The 9,759-nt window shown below is 43.8% G+C and overlaps 1 non-coding gene across 1 annotated transcript; it reads right to left on the bottom strand.

Annotated features, from left to right (window-relative positions):
• Window positions 1–6,154: 6,154 nt before the first annotated feature.
• LOC123324123 lies at window positions 6,155–6,269 on the bottom strand. Its single transcript, XR_006539616.1, has one exon. It is a non-coding gene; the product is annotated as a U5 spliceosomal RNA (small nuclear RNA).
• Window positions 6,270–9,759: the final 3,490 nt, after the last annotated feature.

Genomic DNA, 9,759 nt, shown 5'->3' with positions numbered 1-9,759 from the left:
ATTGCTACAAGATAGAAATTTATTTCCCACAGTTCTAGAGTCAGAGGTCCAAAACCAAGGTGTCAGCAGGGCCAGGCTCCCTTTGAAAGGCCTCTAGGGACAGCTCCAGTCCTGGTCTCTTTTAGCCTCTGGTGGTTGCCAGCCTCTTCAGCTTGTGGCCAGATCACTCCAACCTCTGCCTCAGTCTCCACATTGCCTTCTCCTCCGTGTGTCTTTTATAAGAATACATGTCAATGGATGTAGGACACACTCAGATAATCCAGGATAATCTCCTCATTTCAAGATCCTTGATTTAATGACATCTGCAAAGGTCTTGAGACAGGAGTATGCCTGCCATGTGTGCTGGAGTTCAGCGAGTGAGGGCGAGAAAAGGAAGAGATGTAGTAGATGTTAGGGGGGGAGTAGTAGAAGAAAATGCAAACATCAGAATACCCGTTAATAACTTAATAGTGTCTTGAAGTCAAAGTGCGGAGTGAACATTATTACTATTAAGTTATTTTGTGAGCATGAACTCAATGTCAGGAGAGATTAAGTAAGTTTGACATCTATGCTAAGTAATGGAAAACCCAAGTGAACTGTCCTTTGTCCTAAATCTAGAATTCTAGAAATCTAGTTTCTAACTGCCACATTCAGCGTCTCAATTCCCTCTGGACAGCGTGAGGTAAAGCCAATTCCTTTCCCCTGCATTTTCCTCATTTCCAGATTACCGACAGACTAGCATCTCAGGGAAACATTCTTTCTTCTGAGCACACTACAGGTATTTACATTTCCTCTTCATCCAAATCAATATACTTGATTTGATTTTATTTGATTGTGTGACCATCTCAAGTGTGATTAGATTGTAGTGCTGATGGGGCGCCTGGGTGGCTCAGTCGTTGGGCGTCTGCCTTCGGCTCGGGTTGTGGTCCCAGGGTCCTGGGATCAAGCCCTGCATCGGGCTCCCTGCTCGGCGGGACGCCTGCTTCTCCCTCTCCCACTCCCCCTGCTTGTGTTCCCTCTCTCGTTGTCTCTCTCTCTCTCTCTCTGTGTCAAATAAATAAATAAATAAATAAATAAATCTTTAAAAAAAACAAAAACAAAAAACAAAAAAAAAGATTGTAGTGCTGATTCTGTTCGCGTTTTTGTTTGTCTGTTTTTCTGAGAGAATCCATTACTGCTTATTTAAGACATTGTTGGTAGAAAGCCAAGCCCACACTTAAAAGGGTGCCAGACGTAAAGTGATGCCATGCACTTCACCTTTAGTCCTGTTTTGCTCCAGCCCCAGCTGGTTTGCTATTCTGGTTTACCTGACTTTCTTTCCTGCATCTCTGTTGCTGTTTCTTCATGTTTCACCAGAGAACCAGTCTCTCCTCCTGGATGACACATTAGGCATGACCTTAAGGTAACTGCTCTCTAGACTTTGAACTCTTTCCTTATGAACTATATTCATGGGCTGCTTCCCTTCCTGCAAGACATCCTGTGCTGCATTGTGGAAGCTTTGCCCTAGCTGAAAGCACTTTCTCTTCCAAACTCGAAAAGCTCTTACTGTCTGTTCTTTAACTAAAGCAGGGTTTTATTTCCCCAGCTAAACTGTAAGCTGGTGAAGGTCAAAACCTAGTTTATACTTCTTTACCTGCCTCCTACCCCCCAACCCCACCCTTGTGCCCTGAACAGAGGAGGTGCTTAGTAAATATCCGCAGAATAAAACAGCTTTAGGGATAAAAAGTGATTTCTTGGGCGCCTGGGTGGCTCAGTTGGTTAAGCGACTGCCTTCGGCTCAGGTCATGATCCTGGAGTCCCGGGATCGAGTCCCGCATCGGGCTCCCTGCTCAGCGGGGAGTCTGCTTCTCCCTCTGACCTTCTCCCCTCTCATGCTGTTTCTCTCTCTCTTGCTCGCTCTCTAATACATAAATAAATTTTAAAAAAAGTGATTTCTTAGTATAAATTGGAAGAGACTCTATTAGGAGAAAAGTTATCATTCTCAGATGTAACATTTGGTGAAAGGATTTCAGACACTTTCCAAAATAACTCAAATAACCCAACACCTAGACAAAGAAAAACTAATTTCTATTCTCTACAGCTATATGTCTGAAAAGTCAGGCTTATTAAGGTATACTTTGCATTCAGTAAAATTTGCCCCTTTAGGTTGCTCATTTCTATGGATTTTGAGTTTGTACAGTTGTGTAGCCATCACCGTAGCCAAGCTATAATCACTGACATCACCCCCACAATTCCCTATGCCCTTTTGAAGTCACTTCCCTTCCCTAACCACCAGCCCCTGGCAAACACTGATTTGATTTGTGTCTCTGTTGGCTTGCCTTTCCCACAATGTTATACAAATGGAATCATAAGGTAAGTGGCCTTTTGTATCTGGCTCCTTTCACTTGGCATAATGCTCTCCAGATTCATCTATGCAGTTGCCTTATAGCTAATTCCTTTTTATTGCTATTGGAAGAGTCCAGAATATGCCACTCACTGTGGCATAAAAATTTTTAGAAGAAGGGGCACCTGGCTGGCTCAGCCAGTGGAACACGTCACTCTTGGTCTCGAGGTTGTGAGTTTGAGCCCACCATTAGGTGTAGGGATTACTTAAAAATAAAATCTTAAGGGGCGCCTGGGTGGCTCAGTTGTTAAGCGTCCGCCTTCGGCGCCGGTCATGATCCCGGGGTCCTGGGATCGAGCCCCGCATCGGGCTCCCTGCTCCGCGGGAAGCCTGCTTCTCCCTCTTCCACTCCCCCTGCTTGTGTTCCCTCTCTCTCTATGTCTCTCTCTGTCAAATAAATAAATAAAATCTTTAAACTAACAAACAAACTCTCACACCTCCCATCTCTTCTCCTGAAGCCCATTTATCTTTCCAAAAACTCATTTGTCGGGGTGCCTGGGTGGCTCAGCCATTAAGGGTCTGCCTTCGGCTCAGGTCATGATCCCAGGGTCCTGGGATCGAGCCCCATATCAGGCTCCCTGCTCAGCGGGGAGCCTGCTTCTCCCTCTCCCTCTGCCCCTGCTTGTGTTCCCTTTCTTGCTGTCTCTCTCTCTCTGTCAAATAAATAAATAAAATCTAAAAAGAAAAACAACAAAAAAAACCTCATTTGTCTTCCCATAAGTGCTCTTTCATCCTCCACCTTCCCTTATTAGAAGTCATTAGTTTTCCCCTAAGTGTCCTTCTCCTCCTCCCCTGCCTCTGTTAGGATGGTGTATAAGCCCCAAATGCTAACAACCCCTTTGTGTCACATTTTACTGTGTACCCTTCTATATACCTTAACAAAAACAATGATTAAATTTGATCTTTTGCTAATCTGTCTTTGTTAGTCTAATTTGCAGGGCCCCACTCACTTAAACTAAGAGAGTACAGGGAAAGTTTTAGTTCCCTGACACTATTATTCCATTGTATGGGTGTATCAAAATTTGTTTACCCATTTACCAGTTGACTTTTGGGTTGTTCCCAGTTTTTGGACACTTTCCTACAGGGTCTTTGCATGGATGGCATATATTTTCAGTTCTCTTGCATTAGTACTGTTAAACAAAATTCAACCAAGTGAATTTGAAATTCTAATTGGCTTTATTAATCATTTCATGAATTGGGCAGCATCCCCCCTAGGAGGTAGAAGGGAGCTCTGAGGAGTTGTACAAAAATGGAATGTTTTTATAGTAAGGAGGGTGGGGCAAGGAAGTTATTAGCAAAAGGAAAGAAAAGGTTGTTTCAGACAAGGTCACCTTCCCTTAGGGGGAAGAGCAGGAATCTTATCAGGCAGATTACCTCATCTTTTTTTGGAGGGCGGGGTGGGTGAAGAGGGCCCATGTGACAGATTACCTCATTGATGTGATCAGAAAATTCCTGGTTGAAACTTAGTTTAAGTGATGCTATTTTGGGCCTGCGGTTTTCTTTTTAACAATAGAATACCTAGATTATATGCTAAGTGTCTCTATAGGAAACTAGATAGACCGATTCCAACGTGCATGTCTTTTTTTTTTTTTAAGATTTCATTTATTTATTTGACAGAGAGAGACACAGTGGGAGAGGTAACACAAGCAGGGGGAGTGGGAGAGGGAGAAGCAGGCGTCCCGCTGAGCCGGGAGCCCGATGCTGGGCTCGATCCCAGGACGCTGGGATCATGACGCGAGCCGTAGGCAGATGCTTAACTGACTGAGCCACCCAGGCATCCCAAGGGAGAGAGAGTCTTAAGCAGACTCGCCTGCTGCGGGGCTTGATCTCAAGACCCTGAGATCAGGACCTGAGCCGAAACCAAGAGTCAAACGGCTTAACTGACTGCACCACCCCACTGCCCCAGGTCTGGAGTATTTTAAGTGTAATAGGATACAATAAGGGCTTCCCTAGCTTTCCCTTTTAAGCCTATTTTCATGTGAAAATTTTAATATGAAAATAGGCTTAAAAGTAAGGAAAATATGGATGTGAAAAGATTTCTTACCTCAAATATACATTGTTTGTACAGCCATTGAACAAAGTGGCTCATCAGGTCCAGAGGAGTAAAAGATGTTTTTGGGAACGGGGCCACTGGGGCCAGAGGAAAAACCAAAGGAAGACTGGAGATTTTGAGAGATGTGGAAAGAGCACCAGACTGGCTGGAAATCTGAGCCTCTGGATCCTCATTCCAGCTGTACCCTAACTTGAGTGCAAACCTGTGCAAGCCAAATACTTGCAGGCCTATCTTCTTTCATCCATAAAATGAGAGCTTGGACCCCTAAGATCTCTTCTGGTTGTGAGATTTTGTGGTCTGCATACCATCCCGAAGGAGAACTCTGGGAGGAAGAACAATGACAAAGGCCAGAGGAAAGAGATAGAATGCAGGGAAGGGGCAGGGCAATGGAGATGACAGCTTTGCAGGGAGGGGTGTGTGGCTTATATTTAAACCACGGGCAAACGGAGCGCCGCTGGAGGCTCAACAGACTGTTAGGGGCGCCAAGGAAAATCCAACCAGAGACTGGTGTGTGAAACTAGGGGTGTGCTAGGAATACAATATCCAGAAGAGGTGGAAGGGAGATTTCCAACAAGAAGGCAGATCACAGGGACTAGGGATCCAGGAGTATTTCTTTATTCCTTCAACAAATAATTATTGAAAAGGGAATATTTTAGGGGAGATTCAAAGAGGCAGGCTAGCATTTAGCATGAGGGAAGTCTGTCATGGGTACTGAACTGGGGGTACTGATATGTGTAAGGGGTGTCCCCACTTTGAAAGTCTGCAAAAACCAAGCTGAGATCCCCCAACCATTCATTTCACAAACTGTTGTTGAACAATGACCGTGTTATAGGCACTGGAGATAAAGAACAATTTCTCTTCTGGAGCTTAAGTTCTAGTAAGGAAAAAAAATAAATAAGGTAAATAAAATGCATAACATGCTAGTTAGTGATAAATGCTAATAAGAAAAACACCAGGGAAGGACAACAGGATTGGATGCAAAGGGGAGGAGGCTGTAATTCTAAAAGCTTGGTAAATGAGGAGATGACATCTGAATCAGGAGGGGCAGGAATGAGCAGCATGGATAGAGGGTACTGGACAGTGCTTCCGAAGAGGAACAGCAAGCAGAACAAGGAACCGCAATTGGGCTTCAAGGAGGCCAGTGGTGCTGAAGGGAAGAGGAACAAGGGGAGAGTAGTTCAAAGTATGTTCTGGGCTCTGGGAGAGGGCAGGAGGGAGCCCAGCTCATTCTGGAGTTCCCTTGTTCACCTCCCTCCCTTCTCTCAGCATTTAGGGGACATCTCTGTGCCTCAAGCTGCAGATACTGTAGTGGGTAAGACGTTGCGTTTCAGTTGTCAGAACCAGAACAGAAGGTCAGGGTCCAGCTGGAAGCAAGGATAGATGATCCTGCACTGAGTAGAGCTAGACCAGACCTCAGATCCCTGTCTTCAGACAACACCAATCTTTAAGCCAGTATGGCTAGGGACGCCAGTACATTGAACTTAAAATATATATGATTGTACTAGGAAAAACTACACATGATTTGAAATTTCAAACAGAATAAAAAGTACCCTAGGCTTCTAAGCTGCTGAGAACTTTTGAGACATCACAATCCAACCTCTTCATTTTACAGGGAAAACTCAAGAGAAGTGATTTATTAAAGCGATAGAGGGGAGAAACAGTTCTCTAGCCTATCTGGCCTGTGCTCACTCACTCTTTTTCTTCTTTTCCTTCCTTCCTTCCTCTCTCTCTCTTTTTTTTAACTTGATGAAACAAGGACTCAAAAAATTGGCTTAAGACTCAAAGTTGTTCCTTTCCACGGAAATCTTTAGTAAAAGGCAAAACATTTCTATGATCTGAAGAGAAACCAAGAGTATCCAGTGCACTTTCTATCACAAAAAAAAAAATCTTTTTTTACTCTCACTAAAAGTTTCAGAATAGGGGCGCCTGGGTGGCTCAGTCGTTAAGCATCTGCCTTCGGCTCAGGTCATGATCCCAGGGTCCTGGGATCGAGTCCCACATCAGGCTCCCTGCTCGGCAGGAAGCCTGCTTCTCCCTCTCCCACTCCCCCTGCTTGTGTTCCTGCTCTCACTATCTCTCTCTCTGTCAAATAAATAAATAAAATCTTAAAAAAAAAAAAGTTTCAGAATAAGGTTATAGAGAAAGCAAAGCAGTATTTTTTAAATTGTCTTCTAATTTCACTTGAACTCAATGTGAAATAGAATTGGGCTAACTCACAGCAAAAACTTCAGAGCCAGAGTTCAGCCCCTGCAGAATTAATTACATGAGGAGGAGATTCCTGGAAGGGTAAACAGTGACAGGTACTACTGAAAATGCAGAGAGAGTGGGAGAAACACCCAAAACATTAGTCCTTGACACACCAATGTCTTCTCTTTGGCTAGTGACCCCAAATGAGTAGAAGTGAAATCTTTTAACATCATAATGGAGATGTTGTACCCCAATTTTCAGTCACAAAACCTTGAGTTATGTAACATGTAAAGCAGATAATTGAACTTCAGTGTAACATTCATGTGGGTTCAGCCAAACTAAGCTCTTTTCTAGAGGGAAAAAAGATGAAACGTGGTTAGGAATAAAGAGCACACGAAAGCAGAAAAACATTATACCAAACTTTTGAAGTAAATCTCCAGAGAAAACATTATTAAGAACATATGATAATTAAAATTTAAAAATTGATGAATTAAACATATAGGAAAGAATCCACAGTCTCGAAATAAGAAAACCAGAACTCATTCACGTGTCAAAGTCTTTATCTTGCAAAGATCTTAATTTTGGATGCAGCAAATTATACAGTCTCTTGAAAAACAATTAAGAATTCAAGTTCATAGCACTAGCTTCCACCCACCCCCCCAAGGAAATTTTCTATTGATTTGTAACTTGGCCTTGAATTTGACCTGTGGCCTTCATGTCTTGATAATTTGGGTCACTCTGAATATGCCATCTCTTGAACAAGGGCCTCTGCTAATTTTAAATGAATGCAGCTGCCAATTTGCCATTCTTTTTTTTGCATCACAATATGTGGGAATAAATTCTCAGTTAATAAAACATTTCCAGGAAGCAGTCAGGCAGAGGAAAGGAAGGACATTTATCTAGTAAGTTTAAAAAGAGATGTTTCATTTTTGCCTTTTTGGATATAAAAAAAGGAAAGAAAACAGTTTATGCCTTTGAGGGCTTTGACAGAGGCCAGAATTATTCCCTGGGCTACAGCATCTAAAAAAGCCATGCAAGGGGCGCCTGGGTGGCTCAGTCGTTAAGCGTCTGCTTTCGGCTCAGGTCATGATTCCAGGTCCTGGGATCGAGTCCCACATCGGGCTCCCTGCTCAGCGGGGAGCCTGCTTCTCCCTCTGCCACTCCCCCTGCTTGTGTTCCCTCTCTCGCTGTGTCTCTCTCTGTCAAATAAATAAATAAAATCTTTAAAAAAAAAAAATAAATAAAAAAAAAATAAATAAAAAAGCCATGCAACTCAAATTAGATTTTAGGTAAAAAGAAAAAAAAAAAAAAAGAAAGAAAGAAATAAAAAAGAAAGAATAAATGCAGACAAGTTTGTAGCAGTTTTCTTTCTTTCTTTCTTTCTTTCTCTTTCTTTTCTTTCTTTCTCCTTCCTTCCTTCTTCCCTTCCTTCCTCCTTTCCTTCCCTCTCTTCCTCTCCTCTCTGTCTCTCTCCCTCCCTCCTTCCCTTTCTTCATTTCTTTCTCTTTGGTTCAATGAAAATGAATACCTCTCAAGTTTGATTCACAGGGGAGGGCTTGCATTTGATATTAAATAACCAGACCCATGGTGATTAAGCCCTTAGGGCCTTTAAAACATTTTGCATCTGAAGCTGCATTGATTAATAATATACTGTCCTAATATGGGGAGACAAGGGTCTTACTGGGGTGTAGACTAGGAAAGTGAGGAGTGTGGAAGTTGTGTCATAAGAGAAACAAGTGAAGGAACTTGAAAGAGAAGGAACTGGGGGAGCTGGAGGAGGAGTTAGGCAAGTCTCAGCTGATGGGTTTTTGAGCTTGCTGTTTTCACTGTGTAGAATGTTCCTTCCCCTACTTTCCACCTGTTGAAATTCTACTAATTCTGTAAGGGCAGACTGGATAATCATCTATTGTGAGAAGTCTCTAGATCCTCTTAGCTAGGGACCATCTCCCTACTCTGAGTCTTCGTAGCACTTGCTGCTACCTCTATTTTAATCCTAGTGATGGTACAGCTTATCTAGATCAGGTTGGTCAGGGCCTTGAATGCTACACTAAGTGGTTTAAGGAAGCCATTAAATTTTTGAGGATGGGCATGATTTAGAGTTCAAAGGCAGACTAATAAGGCATTTCTGGTGTAAACAGAAGGTAAGGGGTACATGAGACTACGTTCTCTCTCTCTCTTTCTCTTTTAAAAGCATATTACTGTGCACCAGGTATTATGCATGGTTACTCCACTTTATAAACGGGGAAACCAGGTTACTCTTCCACGGGTGGTGACCAGACAGCCTCCATGTTCTCACCACCTGCTTTACCGTCCTGTAAATCTGAGAATAATTGCTCCACTGAAATCATGTTGTTTTTTTTTTTTTTTTTAAAGATTTTATTTATTTATTTGACAGAGAGAGACACAGCGAGAGAGGGAACACAAGCAGGGGGAGTGGGAGAGGGAGAAGCAGGCTTCCCGCGGAGCAGGGAGCCCGATGGGGGGGGGTCGATTCCAGGACCCTGGGATCATGACCTGAGCCGAAGGCAGACCCTTAATGACTGAGCCACCCAGGCGCCCCTGAAATCGTGTTTTGAAGGCTCAGGAATTACCTGCTACCTGCCATGTCTATGAACTTGGACTTGTCCCCACAGTTCTGAGTCCACGATCTTCCGAGACATTTTCTTCTCACGACTCACGAACTGACTGCATTTTCCTCTCTTATTGTTTAAAATTTGGGATGCATTTTTACCGCGTGAGCTTAACGAAGCTTAATTAGTTAAGGGTGGCTATGGATGGAGATTTCAAGAGATTCTAAAGGGTATTTTCGAGCGCTTTAGACTTGAAAGGCGGGTGACAATAGTTCTAAAGAGAACGGTCAAAGCCTGCAGATTTTTCTTTTAACAGCTCTATTCTCATCCTTGCAGGCCAGGGCTAGGGGGCAACTCTTCTGTTGTTTGTTTATGAAAGAAATCAAGAAAGGGACCGGGGCTCGTCTCTTCTTTGACCTAAGGGCAAGAGTGAGGGGCCAGGCGGATTAGGTGCGGCTCCCCCTAGGCGCGCCCACAGCCCAGCCAGGGCCCAGAGCAACCCCCTTCGCCAAGGGGCGGGGCGCGCCGGACGGCCACGCGCGCGGGCGGCGGAGTGGGCGTGTCCCGCGGGCGCGCGCGGGCGGTGG

This window comes from Neomonachus schauinslandi, chromosome 2 (genome assembly GCF_002201575.2).
Source record: "Neomonachus schauinslandi chromosome 2, ASM220157v2, whole genome shotgun sequence".
Taxonomy (NCBI): Eukaryota; Metazoa; Chordata; class Mammalia; order Carnivora; family Phocidae; genus Neomonachus; species Neomonachus schauinslandi.
This window is presented reverse-complemented; position numbering and strand designations above follow the sequence as displayed.